At 41.4% G+C, this 18,220-nt stretch overlaps 1 protein-coding gene across 5 annotated transcripts in view; it reads left to right on the plus strand.

Annotated features, from left to right (window-relative positions):
• Positions 1–3,635: 3,635 nt before the first annotated feature.
• The window catches only part of ARHGAP29 (Rho GTPase activating protein 29), an 82,943-nt gene continuing 68,358 nt past the window's right edge, over positions 3,636–18,220 (plus strand). The window contains exon 1 of one of the 5 annotated variants that reach the window (XM_027536452.1): positions 3,636–3,821. The gene's annotated coding sequence lies outside the window, so the exon portion shown is untranslated. Of the gene's footprint in view, positions 3,822–16,167; positions 16,325–18,220 lie in introns of those variants that run through there. The other 4 variants (XM_027536457.1, XM_027536456.1, XM_027536453.1 and 1 more) reach the window with 4 other exon arrangements.

An 18,220-nucleotide genomic window follows, 5' to 3' on the forward strand; every position in this document is an offset into this window, starting at 1 on the left:
GGACTTGTGACTTCTGGCTGCTAGGCTATAGAAACTTAAAAACTACAGTGTGATTAACCATGAACCTTTAGTTTTCATCCATGTACATGGAGCGCAGTTTGCTTGTATCTTCCGAAGCATGTGAATCTTGGCTCCCAGAATTACAGCCCATGCTTGGTTTAATGCTTGCAAGGTGAGTCCCTGAACAAATAAAGTTAACTATTGTGGTAATAAATAAGTAAATAAATAAAGCAGGGTAAGGAAGATAGGGAGTGTCAAAGACGGGGATACTCTTTTCTATGGAATGGTCAGGGAACATGTCAATATCATGGAACATTTGAGGGGAGACTGAAAGGACGAAAAGTCAGGTATATGGGGCAGGGGAGCCATTCCAGGCAAAGGGAACCGCAGAGGCAAGAGGAGCTTGGGGTATCAGGGGAACAACAAAAACGTCAGAGGAAGAATAGGAGGAGTGATTCCCCACCATCTTTTTCTAAGAAAAGTATAGTCAAATTTATCTTCATCCTAAGATCAATTTTCATAAAATCCAATACGAATCCTTTATGTAATCTCTCTTGTTCTGTGCCTCAATTTTTAATTTGAAAAATAGGGATGATTGTTGTGAGGACTAAATGAGTTACTAAATATAAAGAATAATTAAGACACTGTCTAGCACAGAGTAAATCCTGCGTGCTCAGTCTCCAAGTTGTGTCCGACTCTTTGTGATCCCATGGGCTGTAGCCCACCAGACTCCTGTGTCCATGGGATTCTCCAGGAATCCCATGGGGATTGGGATTGCCAGTTCCTACTCCAGGGGATCTTCTCCACCCAGGGGTCAAACCCACATCTCCTGTGTCTCTGACACTGGCAGGGAGATTCTCTACCACTGAACCATGGAGAGCTACTTATTACTATTATCATCATTGTTATCTCTTATCTACAACTATATCAATAATTCAACTTTTTAGGCCAATAGTATAATTTTGCACCAACCATTAATTATCTGGAGAGTTTCCTTACCTGTATTAGGATATTAGGTAGGGTCATGGTACGTGGTGACTCAAGCACAGAGGTTTATGTCATCAAATGTCTTACAAAGAGCTTTAAATGACATAAACCAATTGGGGCTTGAAATTTAATACCTTAATCTAGACATAAAACGAGTATGGTACCATGTTCATGTACTTAAGTTTTTTTTATTTTTATTTTTTTTCAGGCACTCTTACTCAGTTCCCTCTCCTCACAACAACACAGAATTCTTGGATCTTTGCAATGTCTTTCACATTCATCTCCAGCATGTGGTCTGAATTGATTCCTTGTTTCTCAATTACAACCATCACAGAATCAAGATTAATAACCTGCTTGGTGAGTTTTGTCCACTTTGGAATCTGGGGCCTTTGTACTCACCATGGCCTGGCGGGCTCTCCATGGTTCTTTCTGAGGGCTCCCAGCAGTGAGGGGCAAAGACAGCCACAGTGACTGGGAATCTGCCTGCCTTTGGGCCACCCTGCCTGCTTCCACTATCTCCTTCCCTCTCCCAGGCGTTTAGCTATGATTGAGGAGAGTCTGAAAGTGGGTTGTAAGTTCACTAACATAATAATCCCTGTGCTTAGAACAATGCCTAGCACAGTGGAAGTACTCAGTAAGTATTGTCTGTGGGTGATGTTGTGCTCCCCTAAACAGGCTGTCACTGAAGCATGACTGGCAGGAAAAGCACCTGTGCACTGGACTCTCCTTTGGGCTGGGCTCCCATCTCTATCCGTACCTGGAACAGCTGCTTTCATTGTCAGCCCCTTCACTTCTGGCCACAGGGTAACTGGGACTGTCTTTGCTTTAGACATGAGGTTTTTGTGGCCATTACACTTAATTTCACTAGTCACATCAGGTTGAATAGAATTTACAGTAAGAACAAACAAACAAACAATGGATCCTAGAATTTTTATTCTAGGGGCCCATCGGTCAGTCCCTCAAGTCCTCCAGAAAATACTTAGTACAGACCCATTGTGTACTGGACACAGACTTAGGTAACATAACACTAGAGACCTCTACAATCTAATTAGTATAAGTAAACATTGGTACTAGTATCCAATAAAAGAGGGCATGAGAATCACAAGTGCCCTAAGTATAGGGTTCCATGCACCATATTATGTTAAATAAGATGACTGATTTTGAGTGAGAACAGGAAAGCTTCAGAGTAGAGGTTGTATCCTGTGTATCATAGAAAGAATGAAGAACACTTCAGTTGGCAGAGTAGTCATGTGTTATTGATAAATACTATAATTATAAATAGCAATACTACATCATCTGTCATGTATGTTACATTATTGATCCAGCATCCTATTATGCCTCTGACTTGTGTTTGTTTGTCTCTGACTCCTTATGGTCCAAAGCCGTGACCCTGAGCCGCTTTAACCAAGAAACATTTAGAGGTAAAAACCGGTTGGCTTTATAATAGCAAGTGCTGGGATACTGTTATCAAATTTGGTGGAGGTATTTGTTTCTTATTTTCTTTACCAAACACATGAACTACTTATCCCAGATAACAGATTTTTTCTTTTTTAAAAAATTTATGAAAATATAGTTGATTTACAGCAGATAACAGATTTTTGATGTTCATTCTTTCTCAGTTAATGGTTGTATTTATTTTATTGTGAAAGTGAATTACCATTCTCTGAGAATGTTTTGGAATATATTACTCCCAACTAACGAAGAAGAGTGGAGATTATGGCAGATGCTTAATGTATTTTGAAAAAGATTTAATGGGAGAAGATTTGAGGAGCTTTTCCAAATTCCTTTCCCATAATTTTACTTATTTATTCAGTTAATATTCACAGAATGTCTGCTATGTCTTGGCATAGATGACAGGAAGGGTATTCTTGGTAGTTAAGTGTTACTAAGTACTTGAACTATTCAATAGAAACCCTGTATTTTTTCATTATGGTGTGTGATCCAAATCTAGATAAGTGGTTTAATTCTGGTTGTTCATTTTCCCTACAAGTGTTGATGAGTCCCATTAGTAAAGGAGCATTTAATGGTAAGAGCCAAATAGAATGCTTAGGGAATCATGCATTCAGGGAGCCTGGTGGGCTGCCGTCTATGGGGTCGCACAGAGTCGGAAACGACTGAAGCGACTTAGCAGCAGCAGCATTCATTGAGCAACTCCCACGAGTCAGGTATTCTACATAATGGTTGATGTTTTGTGTAATTTAGTTTTCTGAAAATGACAGTCAACAAAGAAAAGAGTGTGGCAATTTTAAAGGTAAACATAAAATGTATTTTTGTTCCTAAACGGATAAGGAGGATGTGGCAAGGAGTAGGATCAAACAAATTGAACACCAAATTTCTGACTGTGTGTCCACCTGAGAAATGTGCACTTAACCAACAAGGACCTGCTCCCTGCTGGAGGGTGTAAAAGGTGACTGATTCCTGAGGTTCCTCCGTCCGTCTTGCCACAAGCCGCACAGAGCTGCTAACACGTCCTGCAGGTATTAGGACCGCCAGCAGGCCAAAACGCAACTGACCGTCGGAACCCCGCGCGAGAGAGCCAGAGGCCGCCCCCACCTGCCGCCCGCGTCCGGCCCCGCCCCCTGGGCGCGCAGGCCAATGGGCTGGGCCCCGGGGGAGGCGCGAGGCCGGGGGCGGGGCGGCCGGGGGCGGGGCGGCCGGGGCCTGGGCGGTCGTTGCGGTAGCTGCAGGGAGCGCGGCGGCGACGGCGGCGGCTTGGCCGGGCGTCCGCGGGCCGTGGGGGATGGGGGCGGCGAGCTCCAGCCCTCGGCGGCGGCGGCGGCGGCCGTGAGTGTTGGGCGGGCGTCCGCGTTCGGGACGCGGGATGGAGCGCCGCGGTGAGTGTCGGGTGGCGGCGCTCGCACCAACCGTGGCGGCTGAGGCAGGGGTCTGGGGTCACCGGCGAATTGCCGTCCAGGGTCCGGGCGGCCCAAAAGGCGGCCAGAACTGGAAGCGCCTGCGGGCTGCGCTGAGGGTCGGCGGCGGGCCGGGCCGGTGCCCCCAGGACTCCTGGTCCTCCGGGAGGGGTCCTAGCGGATGAGGGGAGCGGCAGGGGAGGGAGAGCGGGGAGAGCTAGAGAGGGCGTCGCAGGTATCCGCGGACCCCGGTGCCCCCAGTTAGGCGACGCCGTCCCGGTATCTGGGGAAGAGAGTCTCGGGGTGGACTTTCCTCCCTTTCCAGTTCCCCTCGAGTGTCCTGCAGCCCCTCTCCCTTTTCTAACCATGTTCGCTCATCCGCCTTTAAGCGGAATTCTGGAAGGGGCTTCTTCACCCTCCCTGCCCCGCACTCTTACCCCCCCCGCCTCAGCCCCCGCTTTTGGTTTCCTTAACCGGGTCTTCACTTTGGTGTTCCTTACTTGGGATCTTTTTGGAAGTTTAGTGCCATTTTCTCAGATTTTTGTCTGACAAATGCGAAAGCTGAGGTGAAATAACAAGACATTTCATGTTGCCTGTCTTCCTTTTCTTATCACATTTCGCCTCACCTAGGCCCGACTGTTTGTTTGTTTATTTATTTGGCGGGGGGAGCGGTAATGAAAAGTAGAAAAACACTCAGTTCCGGTTCTACCCAAGTGCCCCGCTCCGGTGCGTCTCTGTCGGTCTTCACACTCCCTCTCTCTCCCACCACTCCGACCCTTCTGTCACACCCCTGTAGCTGTTCCTTCGCACGCGCACACACGCACCCGCTATCCCAGCCTGGTCCTCGGGTAAGCCCTGTGCTTTGCAGAATAGAAATTGACAGGCGGAGGATTGCAGCTCCCAGGAGGAGAGCAGGAGAGGGTATCCCTGTGAGCTTGTTTCCCGGGCTGTCCCAGGTCCCACAGTCCAAACCTTGGCCCGAGGGAAGGCCTTCCTTTGCCTTGAACAAAGTAGCCAGGGAGTCTCCTTGTCTTTGAGCCCCCTCTGACATTTCCAGGGTCCATCTCGCTTTTTCATCTCCACTCCTCTTTAGAGGGGAGGGTGAGGTTTGTTTACCAGCTACCCTCATGGACTGTTGTTTTGTTTTTGGTCGTTGACATCCCCTATCCACCTCTAATGGTGGATCTCTCTGTTAGGAGGTGAAAGCTGCAACACGGCACTGGAGCCAAAATAACCAAAGAACTATTTGTTTGACATTTACCTTTTACTTTTCTCTTCTTTTTGGGAATTAGCTTCGCCTCCTTGTTCGGTTTGAGGAAGTGTGTGTGGGGGGGTAGTTTCCTGTTCAAGAAAAAGAATTCATAATTAAGTACGAAAGTGAATATTTAGAATGAGTAAAGAAATCGCAACAAATTATGGGTCTTGGAGATTTAAATCCCTTTCTTCAGAGATTTCTTCAGGCAGTTTGCCAGGAATGTATACTTGGAAATGCTTCCTGATTGTAGGAACTAAGCAAGTGAGGAACCCGGACACTTAAGCTTCATTAGCTTTATGGTTCAAGTAGCCTTAGTCTCCTGATTCTGAGAAAAAGTCTAGAGTGGATTTGAAGAGAAGTAAGATAGGTCTGAGTTGAAAATTTTTCAGTTCCTAAATTGGCAGGAAGTAAAACTCTGGCTGAGATGAAGAAAGCACTGTTCATGGAATCGATGGTGGCTGGTCATTCCTACTCTACCCACCTCCCTAAAATAGAATATCCACTAAATTATCAGCACCTTCTCTTCCCAGTGGTAAAAGCCCTTGATCTAGGAATGTGCGCTGCTTCAGCCACTGCTGTTGGTCTCAGTCGTTAGTACTGCTTGAACAAAGCTCATGACCAAAAGGTTCCCTGGAAAGATTTTCATTCCTGTACCATTGGTGATTGATTCAGCATTCACTCAGAAAATTTAGTTTGACACCACTTTATGTTAGAGAAACTTTCAGTCTATTGGGTAGAAGCAGGTAATTTCAAATAAATAGGGCCCAAGGCATAATATCTTGGGTTACCTGAGAGAAGTATGTTGAATGTCCTATGGGAAAGTAAAGGAATGACTTATTTTCAGTAGAGGAAATGAAAAGGCTTTTTGGAAGAAGTGATTTTTTTGTGAGATTGAAGTCAATTAAGAGAATGATTTTAATAAGCACAGAAGGCCAAACGATCCTTCTTTGCAGAGTTGCTGGTTATCGTAATGCACACATACAAGAGTATCATCAGTCAGCTTCTATGATTCTGCTTTGATGGCTACTTTGTTTTTGATTTCCCACCTATCTCCAGTATAATGATGAGCCACAACACAGAAAGATACATCCCTGTGTAAAGAAATAAGGAGGTTTAAAAGGAGGGTTAACAACACGTTTGGATATGATGAGGATTTTTGTGGACGGTTTGTACTTTCTGCTTTATCTTTTACTCTGATAAGCAAGAGCCCTTTGATGATACTGCCTCCCTGGGATAAGGTTTTTTCTTTTTGTCAAAAAATGCTCCAGTATTTATCCCTGAGAAAGTTTTCAAATACCATAGACTTTCTTTCTAAGGAAGAAGATGGAAAATATTTTGAAAAATATTAAGGGAGAGAAAAAGTTGAATTCAGGGATTATTTCAGTAGAACTTCCTGGAATTTTGTGGGCTTCCCAGGTGGCGCTAGTGGAAAAGAATGCCTGCCAATGCAGAAGATGTAAGAGACGTGGGTTCCATCCCTGGGTTAGGAAGATCCTCTGGAGGAGGGAATAGCAACCTTACAATTTTACTTTTAATTTACCTAATATTCCCTGAGTACTAAAATAATAAGAGATTTTTATACAGTATGAGTGAGTTTTGACAATTGTATACACTCATGTAATCCCCATAATCAAGATATAGAACATTTCCATTATTTCAAAAAAGTCTCACATGCAGAACTCCCCCCACTTTCCACACTACAAGCCCAGTCACCAGGCAGCCATTCCTGCTTTTTTGTTACTAAGAATTTGGTTCATCTTTTCTTTGTGCCTGACTTTCATTTAGCACGATGTTTTTGAGATTCACCCATGGTTTTTTGCTGTTATAGATATTTTATTGTTGAGTAGTATTCCCTTGTAAGGCTGTTGGCATTTATCTGTTGGCACTCGGATTGTTTCCAGTTTTTGACTATCATGAAAAAAGTTGCTGCGTACATTTGTGTATAGTTTTTGGATGAATGTATTTTTCATTTTGGGGAGTTAGATAAGGGAGTAGAGTTGCTGGCTTTTATGGTAAATGTATGTTCATGTGTATAAGGAACTGCCAGGCTGTTTTCCAAAGTGGTGTGTACCTTGTATAGCACCAGTGTGTGGGAGTTTTAGTTGCTGTACATCCTTCCTATCCCAGATTTCAGTCTAGCTGAAATTGAGAATTCCAGTAGACATCTGGTGGTATCTCATTGTGGCTTAAATTTGTGTTTCCCTGATACTAATGATGTTGAGCACTATTTCATGTGCTTACTGCCCAGTTGTGTATCTTCTTTTTTGAAGTATCTGTTCAGATCTTTTACTAATTAATTTCTTGTGCTGTTTGTTTTATTATTGAGCTAAGAGTTCTTGATGTAATTTGGATACAAGTCCTTTGTCATGTATTTCCTCCCGATTTGTGGGCTTAACAGTTGTCTTTCAAATAGCAGAAGCTTTACATTTCAATGAAGTTTAGTTAACCAGTTGTTTGTTTGTTTGTTTAATGGTTCTTGCTTTTTGTGTCTAAGAAATTGTTCCCTAGGTTTTCTATCCAAGTTTTCTTAGAATAGAGATCCTCAAACATATTCTTAAAGGACCAGATCATAAATATTTTAGGCTTACAGGCTACAGTACCTCAACCACTCAACTTTGCTGTTGTAGGGCAAAAGAAGCTAATGACTGTACATCAACAGCTGGGCATGGCTGTGTCCCCCCATAATTTTTTTAAATAAAAATATGCAGTTGCCTCTTCCAGCTCCAGTATTTAAAAGACTGATAGTTTTAGATAATACATTTAGGTCTATGATACATGTTGAGTTAACTTTAGGGTATGCTCTGAAGTAAGGATCATTTTTTTCTCATATGGCTATCAAGTTATTTCAGTACCGTTTATTGAAAAGAACACCTTTCCCCTTATTGAATTACTTTAGCACCTTTTGAAAATATGTAGGTCTATTTGTAGACTATTCTGTTGATCTGTTTCACTCTCTATAATAATATCATATTGTTTTGACAACTGTAACTCTATAGTAAATCTTAAAATCAGACATGGATCTTCCAAATCTCTTCTTTTTTCAAAAATTTTTTGGCTGCTTAGATTTTTTACATATTATATACATTTCAGAGTCAGCCTATCAATTTCTGCAAAAACCTAGGAGAGATTTTGTTTGGGATTGCTTGAAATGACACATCACTTTGAGGGAAACGAAAGTCTTCAGCAGTTTTGAGTCTTCCAGTCTATGAGCATGGCATATCTACTGATTGATTTACTTCTTTAATTTCTTGCCACTAAAGTTTTATAGTTTTAAATTTAGGATCTTAGACATATTTTGTTAAATTTATTCCTAAAAATATCTGATTTTTTGATGTTATTATAATTGGTATTTGTTTCTAAGACGTCACTGTCCAATTGTTTGTTGCTAGTATTTAGAAATAAAATTGTAATATGTTGACCCTATATTCTGTAGCCTTGCTAAATTCATTTATTAGTTGCAGTAACTCATTTGTAGGTTTCTTAGAGTTTTTGAGATATGCAAACATGTCAATTTTTAATGAAGTGTTTTACTTCTTCCTTTTCAATCTGAATGTGTTTTATTTTTTTCTCTTGTTCTCTTGTACTGTCTAAGACCATCAGTAACAATAGTGTGTGTTAGTTCCTCAGTCATGTCCAACCCTTTGCGACTCCATGGACTGTATGTAGCCTGCCAGGCTCCTTTGTCCATGGAATTCTCCAGGCAAGAACACTGGAGTGGGTAGCCATTCCCATCTCCAGGGCATCTTCCTGACCCAGACATTGAACCCAGGTCTCCTGCATTGCAGACTCAGATTCTTTACCATCTGAGCCATCAGGGAAGCCCAGTAACAATATTGATCCTAATCTTAAAGTGGAAAACATAGGTAGTCTTTCATTATTGACCAAGATGTTAGCTGTAGATTTTTTGTAGATGCCTCTTAAAAGGTTGAAAAAATTCCTTTCTATTCCTACTTTGCTGACTGCTTTAATTATGAAAGTTTGCAAAATTTTGTCAGATGCTCTTTCTGCATTTATTAAGATCATCACATGTTTTTTTCGTCTATTGACTATTAAACTAAGCTTGATTCTTGAGACAAACCTTTCTTGGTTCTAATGTGTTATTTCTTTTAAATATTGTTGGGTTTGACTTGCTAATACTGTGTTAGGAAATTTGATCTGTAGTTTTCTTGTCATATATTTGTCTGCTTTCAGTATCAGAGTAATACTGACCTTATAAAATGAATTGGGAGGTTTCCCAACTCTTCTATTTTTTGAGAGTTTCTGTAGGACTATTTTATCTAGTTCAGTAGATTTCATTAGTGAGGCCATCTGGGTCTGCAGTTTTCTTTGTGAGGTATTTTAAATTATGAATCCATTTCTTTAAGTACATATAAAGTTACCCCAGATTTTCTATTTTGTGTGTTAGGTCTGGTTATTTGTGTCTTTCAAGAAATTTTTCCATTTTATCAGATTTGAATTTCTTGGCAAAGTTTATAATAGTCTTGTTTCCCTTTTAACATCTGTAGGGTCTGTACTGATGCTCCTTATTTCATTCATGATATTAGTAATTTGTGTTTTCTCACTTTATTTTTTAATCAGTTCAGCAAGATATATATCTATTTAATCTATCTTTTCAAAGAACCGACTTTCAGTTACATTGGTTTTTCTCTGTTACCTGTCTTCCATATCACTGATTTCTTTGTTGTCGTTGTTCAGTTGCTCTGTCGTGTCCGACTCTTTGTGACCCTAGCTTTGACTGTTCAGGCCTTTGTTGGCAAAGTAATGTCTCTGTTTTTTAATGTGCTGTCTAGGTTTGTCATTGCTTTTCTTCCAAGGAGCAAGCGTCTTTTAATTTCATGGCTGCAGTCGCCATCCACAGTGATTTTGGAGCGCAAGAAAATAAAGAAATCACTGATTTCTACTCTTACCATTATTTCCTTCATTTTACTTACTTGCTGTTCAATTTGCTCTTTGCTTTATAGCTTGAAGTAAAAGCTTAAACCATTGATTTTAGATCCTCCTTTCTTTTTCATTGTTCAAGTATTTTATTTATTTTTAGAAATCTTTTTATTTTATATTGTCATATAGCCAGTTAACAATGTTGTGATAGTTTCAGGTGGACAGCAGAGAGACTTAGGCATACAAATACATGTATCCATTCTCCCCCAGACTCTCCTCCCACCTAGCCTGCCACATAACATTGAGCAGAGTGCCATGTGCTATACAGTAGGACCTTGTTGGTATCCATTTTAAATATAGCAGTGTGCACATGTGGATCCCAAGCTCCCTATCTCTTCCCCCCCATCCTTCCCCCTTGGCAACCATAAGTTTGTTCTCTGTGAGTCTGATTTTGTTTTGTAAATAAGTTCATTTGTATCATTTCTTTTTAGATTCTGCATGTAGGGGATGTCATAGGATAATTCTCCTCTGTCTGACTTTACTCAGTCTGACAATCTCTAGATCCATCCATGTTGCTGCATATGGACCCTCCTTTCTTTTTAATAATGTATCTAAAACAGTGTATTTCTCTAACTACTGCTTTTACTGTGTAACTTACCCATTTTGGAATATTGTGTTTTCATTTTTATTCAGTTCAAACTATTTTCAAATTTGCCTTGGGAAAATGTGACCCATGGATTATTTAAAAATATATTTTATAATTTCCAAATATTTGGTGATTTTCCTACTGTTATTTAGTCTATATTTAATTTTGTTTGGGTCAGAGAACATACACTGTATGATTTCAGTTCTCTTAAATTTATTGGGACTTGCTGTATGGTCCTACATATATCTTAGTGAATATTTTGTGTGTATTTGAAAAGACTGTGTATTCTGTCATTGGGTAGAATTTTCTATGAATGTGTGTCAGGCAAGTCAAGTTGATTGATAGTATTGTTTAAATTTTCTATATCCTTACAGATTTTCTCTTATTATCCTATCAGTTAATGAGAGAAGATAATTGAAATCTTAACCATCATTGGGATTTATCTATTTTTCCTTACATTTCTGTCAAGTTTTGTCTTATATATTCTGAAGGTCTATTTTTAGGTGCATACACTTTAAGATCATGTCTTTAAGATGAATTGACTCTTACTGTTATAAAATGTTACTCTTTATCCTTGTCAGATTAAAAACTGCTTCTGCTTTCTTAAGATTAGTATTTACTTGGTGTATCTTTTTGTGATGTTTTACTTTCAACCTACTTGTGTCTTTTATATTTTACGTCTCTTTCTTACAGGCAGTTTGTAATTGTGTGTGCTAAGTTACTTCAGTCATGTCTGACTCTTTGCAATCCTATGGATTCTAGCCTGCCAGACTCCTCTCTGGTATTCTTCAGGCAGGTTGCCATGCCCTTCTCCAAGGGATCTTCCTCACCCAGGGATGGAACCCATGTCTGTTATGTCTCCTACATTTTCAGGCAGGTTCTTTCCCACTAGTGCCACCTGGGAAATCAGTATGTAATTGAATCTAACTTTTTTGGAGATTGTCCAGTTGTCCAATTTGACCAGTGCTGCCTTTTTATAGGGGTGTTCAGATAATTTATATTTAATGTAATTATTGATATGATTGGGTTTAAGCCTATCGTCTTGCTGTTTGTCTTTAATTTTTCTCATCTGTTCTTTGTTTCTTTTCCTCTTGTTCTGCCTTCTTTTGGATTGACCAATTTTTTGAAATTCTATTTATAACTGCTGCTAAGTCGCTTCAGTCGTATCCGTCTCTGTGCGACCCCATAGATGGCAGCCCACCAGGCTCCCCGTCCCTGGGATTCTCCAGGCAAGAACACTGGAGTGGGTTGCCATTTCCTAACTACTGTTGGCTTATTAACTGTACCTCTGAAGATTTAATATACATTTTAAATTTATTATAATATGCTTTCAAATAATAATATGATATTTCACATATAGTGTAAGAACCTTACTTGCATTTCCCTCCTTCCTTAGTTTTTGTTATTGTGATACTTTTTGCTATTCTACATATGTTGTAAATGCCACACAGATTGCTATTATATTTGTTTTAAATGTCCGTATTTTTTTTAAAAAAGAAATTTACAAAATGAGGCTTGTGTTGAAGCTTCATTTGAGGTGAGTCTAGAATATTATTTTATTAGGGCTGGTCTCCATGTACTACTAACACATGTCCTTCTGGGATCTCTCCTTAAGTATTCCATAGATCTCTCTGCTCTGGCTGATGAAAACTCAGAGGTCTCCTAGCCTTGTGAGAGCCCTGGAAATTGTTCAGCTACAGCTCCTTGGAAATTCTTTGTCCATCCTTGTGGGGATTCACCCTATACATATACAGCTTTCAATTCAGCAAGAAAATTAAGGAGTTGCCTATGCAGATTTCTGGAGCTCTTTCTCTGCCTACCTTCTTCCTCTCTGGTACTCTGTTGTACTGATCCCAGAGCTATGATTGCTCTTTCCTCAACAAGAGCACCACACTCTGTTTGGCTTCCTCCTTCTGTTCCATGGTCTAGAATGTGCCTCCAGGCAGAAAGTTGGGGTGACTTGTAGGGATCACCTCATTTGTTAGTGATTCCATCTCTCCAGGATCATGGTCCTGTGCTGTTTATAGTCTGATGTATGAAAATAATATAGTGGAAGGGCAAATCTCAGTTATTCCTGCATTGATGTAGTCAAAATTTTAAGACTTTTTTAAAATCTGGAAATTTTTTTCATCATTTTAGTACAGTTTATTTAAGAAACTGTTGTTTGCTCTATAAAATGGTGCACAGTCTAGACTTTACCGAGTGCATCCTGTGATGTAATTTAACATATTCTCTTGTCTTCTGTATTGCTTATAAAGTGGTAATTGGATCTAGAGCAGAGTTTCTCAATCTTGGCAGTTTTTGGCCATTTGGGGCTAGGTAGTTCTCTGCTGGGGTGGACGTAGGGTTGAGGGGTGCTCTCTTGTGCAGGTGGGATGTGTAGCGGCATCCTTGGCCTCTATTCACTAGATGTCAGTACGATTCCTTCCCAGCTGTGAGAACCAAAGGTGTCTACAGACACTGTAAAATGTTTTTGGAACAATGTTCTATTATGAAAAGTATGCTAGGTAGCTACAGAATCAATTTCAGGAATATGAAGATCCCTACCCAGCAAAAATAGGAATACTTATTATAAATGTTAACACTGAAGAGAACACATGGAAAAGATTTTAACAGTATGGAAGTTGAAGTTTCTCAGAGTGACAGAAAAGTAACATCACAGAGGATAAGAATTTCTGTTTTAGAAGGGAAAAATACTTGAGACAATAATAATGTAAAATGGTAAAAACAATTTTAAGACATTGGACTTCTATGATAGATATACAGATGGTTTTACTTTTTCTTTTTTTAAAATGGTTTATGATTTAATTATAAACCAAAAATTTTAGAGTTGCAGAAAGGTTTTGTTTTAATAGTGTACTTTTTCATACTAGAAACTCACTTGTGTGACATAAAATTTCTTTAAACAAAATGTAAATTAGGGAGAATTAATAAAATAACCCCTTTAATTTAAAAGTGAACTATAGTTTTCACTGTTTCCAAATACCCTGTTCCTCCTTAGTAAGGAAAAAGAGTAGAAAAGATGACAGATAATTAATACATTTTTTAAAAAGATTTAAGAGGAGGATTGGGATTGAGAGACTTCTCAAAATTTCCCTCAGATAACAGTACTTATAAGTTAATTGTCCAGTATTCTTCCAGGAGCCACTCTGTTGGTTCTGTGCACAATAGTTGGCTGTTTTGATATGGTTTAAAGGTAGATCTGGTGGGAAGGGTCTTGAGTTAACCCAGAGCAGATCCAGCGGGCGGACTTCCCTCTGTTGAGCTCTCTGAGGGTTACCCAGCCTCTACCTTCCATGGCTTTAGAATGCTTTCCTCTCTTCCCCATTGATGTCCTTCAGTTTAGTCCTCAGTGGTTTCCATGATGAGTGTCTCTGGTGCATCATTCTCTTCCAGTAGGATTTGAAGGAGCATTTGATTGTTAGATGTCCCTAGCATTGTTAGTTCTTTTTATCTTGACACAGTTATGTTTAAAGTTTAATGGGTAAGTTTTCAAAAATTAAATCTGCAAAATGATAGTAGAGCCCAAGTAATTGAGGAGCCTGAGGTTCTCATATTTTTCTTTTCCAGTAACAACCTAGGGGCTTAATTAGGATCACTTGCCCAGAATTGTTTGGGTGTGAGAAGTGTCTTTCTTCCTTTTCTTGTTAGTGAGTAGTCCCCCTATTTCTCTTTCTGTCTTCCCTGTTCTGTCTCCATCTTATTTTCTCTGCCTTAACTTGTCCCTGAATCTTTCTTGGTCTTCTTTCTCTCCTCTCCACGATTGTTTCTCACCCTCCCACATCTCTCATGGTGTTTTTCCTCTCCCTCCCTCCCATGTGCTCCTTTCTGTCTTTTCACACCACCGCTTCTATCTCACACATGAGGACCTCGTGCACCACATTGTCAGTTTAACTTTAATAAGGAACACAATCCTCTTTATTAAGGGAGTGGTGATTAATGGAGTAAGAGTACAAAATTATTAATATACAGGTATTTTATTTTTTAAGTAAAAAGCAATGATCCATATTTTGCAACCATGTATTATTGTTTAGTCCCTAAGTTGTGTCTGACTTTTTGTGACTCCATAGACTAGCCCTCCAGACTCTAGCCTTTCCCAGGTAAGAATATTGGAGTGGGTTGCCATTTCCGTCTCTATGCTAATATACAGGTATTTTAAAATAGATATAAAAGAGTGTTTGAGATTGAGTAACTTTCTTATATTTCTTCCCCAAACCTTTTCTTAGGATTTAATTAGGGTTGCAGTGCTCCAGCCCCCTTTTGGACTGGGATCCCTGCCTCTCATTAGTTTGTTTCAGTTCAGGGCATCATCAGTTTCCATGGTGAGAGTCCATGGCGCGTTGTTCTTTTTAAGTGTGATTAGGAGAGTTTGGATTTAGGGTTTCCTTAGTATCTATGGCATGTCCTTGATACTGTTGTTTTTGAAGTTTGAAGGGTAAATTTGTGTAAGTTGAATCTGAAAATTCCAATGTGGAGCTAAAGTAACCAAGGAGCTGAGCGTTTTCAGATTTATCTTTTATAAAGTAGCACCTGAAGGGCCAAATTTGCTTTATTTCCCCAACATTGTTTTTAGTAAAAGAGTTCAAAGATACGAGAGGTGTTCCTCTTCTCTTTGCCAGTGAGTATTTTCTCCCTGTCTTGCTACCTCATTTGTTGGCTCTATCGTGCTCACTTCCTTTTTCTGTTTCTGGAAGTAGGTGGCCGCTCTTTTCTCTTTTTTTTCTCATTATCTTCTTTCTGCCCTCACTTGTTTCTGTCTTCCTTGGTTTTGCCTCTCTCCGCAGTTTCCGCTTACTCTTCTTCCTCACACTCACTTGTCTTTTTCTGCATTCTCCCCGTGTGACCATTTTTTTTCTCTGCCTCCAACACTAAGCTTAGCCACCCTACCCTCCCCATGGGCCCTGTTTCTCCATCAGTTCTTCAGTTCTTTCTGAATGTTCCAGCATGAAGATAACTGATAAGGCTTGTTTTCCTGAGTAGAATGATGTGGAAACCTATGTGCTTTCGGCCCCTGCTGCTTTCTTTAGTTATTCCATCTTTCTCAGACATTTTTTCTCATTCCGAGCGAGTTTGCAAGTGCAATTGAAGTAATATATAGGTCTAAGTGGGAAATAGGACCCTGTACAGAGGGTAGAGTAGTTAGTTGGTTTTGAGGAAGTTTATTTTTCTGAAAAGGAGTCAGGCTTGTGTTACACTTTTACCTGCTTTGGATCGTGTTTTTGTTTTCTTAAGAGTTGGAGAGAGAGGGACGAGGTCGTCAAAAGAAGTACCTCATAAAAAAATGTAGATTGTTCATCCAAGAAATTTTCGTTTGTCAGATGTAGTCATCAGGTGACCTATTCCTAAGGTTCCTCCGCCCGTTCTGCCACAAGCCACACGGGGCTGCTAACACGTCCTGCAGCGCTCAGGACCGCCAGCCGGCCAAGGTGCAGCTGACCGTCGGAACCCCAGGCGCGTGAACCAGAGGCCGCCCCCACCCGGGCGCGCAGACCAATGGGCTGGGCTCCGGGGGGCGGGAGGCGCGAGGCCGGGGGCGGGGCGGCCGGGGTTGGCGCGGTCGTGGCGGTAGCTGCAGGGGCCGCAGCGGCGGCGGCGGCTTTGGCCGGGCGTCCGAAAGCCGTGGGGGATGGGGCCGGCGGCGGCGGCCGTGACGGCCGGGAGTGTCGGGCGGGCGTCCGCGCCCCGGACGCGGGATGGAGCGCCGCGGTGAGTGTCGGATGGCGGCGCTCGCTCCAGCTGCCGTGGCCGAGGCAGGGCATTGGGGTCACCGGCGAGTTGACGTCTAGGGTCCGGGCGGCCCAGGCGGCGGCGGGAAGTGGAGGCCACTGCGGGTGCGCTGATGACCGGCGGCGGTGGGCCGGTTCGGTGTGCCCAGGACTCCTGGTCCTCCGGGAGGGGTCGGACGGGACGAGGGGCGCGGCAGCGGAGGGGGAGCCGGGAGGGCACGAGCGGTGGCCCTGAGCGGATGAAGAAGATAATAAAAGCAAACACTTAGCGTGTCCCACGTTCGGCATGCTGTTTCCTAAGTGCGCTACACATTTTAACCTCCTGAGAGTTCCACGATTATTTAATTTTTCAGATGGGAAAAACGTGTCAGAACACACAGGCTAGTAATTGGCAGTGTGACTTCAACTCAGGCAGGTTTGCTCCAGAATCTGTGCTCTCTATCGCTACAGAGTTGATCTGACCCCGTCCTACCCCACCTGCCCTGACAGCAGTCCTCTCTTCAGCTGGGTCTCATTCCCGATTTTAGGATTTCCGTGGTTGCATTGTTTTCGTCTCTGTCTTTTGGGCTGAGTGAGGGGTTTTTCGTTCCGAGGCCGCGTAAGCCTCAATGGTCTTTCCCAGGTCTGCTGTGGACGTTTTAAGGGCTGGACTTTTTTTTTTTTTTTCCCTTTTTGACGGCTGAATTTTCAAGCCTGAGACGTTTCATACTGCAGCTGTTAGTAACTCACGAATCTCTTGTCTCCCTGTTCATCTTTCTTGACTGTCTTCCTCAAGACCGAATTGGGCTTATAACTTTTCGGAGAGCAGGATTGTTAGTTGCTAAAGGCGGGAGCTGAGTGCACCTTCTCCAGGCGTCTCCTAGACGGTATCTCTTGTCCATCGCTATCAAAGCCGGACACACTTTTTGGTTGCTCCATTTTCCCACTCTGTTTAAACGCTGAAATGGGGAACGTGGTCTTTGGCTTTGGGTAGTTTTGGCTGGTCAAGGGAGAGCCCTGCCCGTCAGGAATGCTAGACATTCTGGAGGCGTGGGAGGTTGGGCAGCTTCATCTTCTTTAAACGTGCTGAGTTCTGACTGCACTGGAATGAAGTGTATGAGTATTGCATGCCTTCCTTTAGAAATTAATTATTTGCATATTACTGATAAAAGTTTTCAACATTCCCCTCTTCTCTTTTAGTGAGAAGTGCATTTAAAAAGACCTCCAGGGTGAATTTTCCTGATTTTTTTTTTTAAACATCTCTAAGATTCTTACCAATCAGAAATTGTGTCGAAATAGCAGATTTCTAAAATATATAGCAATTTTTCCTGAGGTAGAAATGGTAAGATTGGGAATTGAATACAGATATTTGAGGTTGTTTCAGTTTTCAATTAGGCAGCCCGGTGCCTAAAATGAAAATACTTCTGTAAGGAGACATTTGGGGTGGAGGAACGTGAGGCAAGAACATTTGATAAACGCAGTCTACTGAAGTCTTGGAAAAGACACATTCCAGGGTACCAGAAGTTAGTGTTCACATTTCCGATGCATATATTACTTAGAATTTGGAACATACAGAGAAAGTAGTTTTGCACAGTAGTTTTCTCTTTGCTACACAGCTCTTTGTGAAGTGGATAATATGTGTTTTTTTTATATTGATGACTTGGAGTTGGAAGAAATGCAAGAGAATTAGAAGAGTTTCACAAATATTTTGCTCAACAATCTGTTTGCACAGTTCAAACTTCACTTGGAAGTCGTATTTAGTAGGCTTCCACAAAGTCAGTGACGTTTCTGGAATTGTTTCCAGTCCTATATTTCATGGTCACAATTTACAGATATATTGTAATGAAGCCGCATGTTGTTCATTACTTACATATGTCTACAGTCGCCTGCAGTAAAG

The sequence above is a fragment of the Bos indicus x Bos taurus genome, chromosome 3, assembly GCF_003369695.1.
Source record: "Bos indicus x Bos taurus breed Angus x Brahman F1 hybrid chromosome 3, Bos_hybrid_MaternalHap_v2.0, whole genome shotgun sequence".
NCBI lineage: Eukaryota > Metazoa > Chordata > Mammalia > Artiodactyla > Bovidae > Bos > Bos indicus x Bos taurus.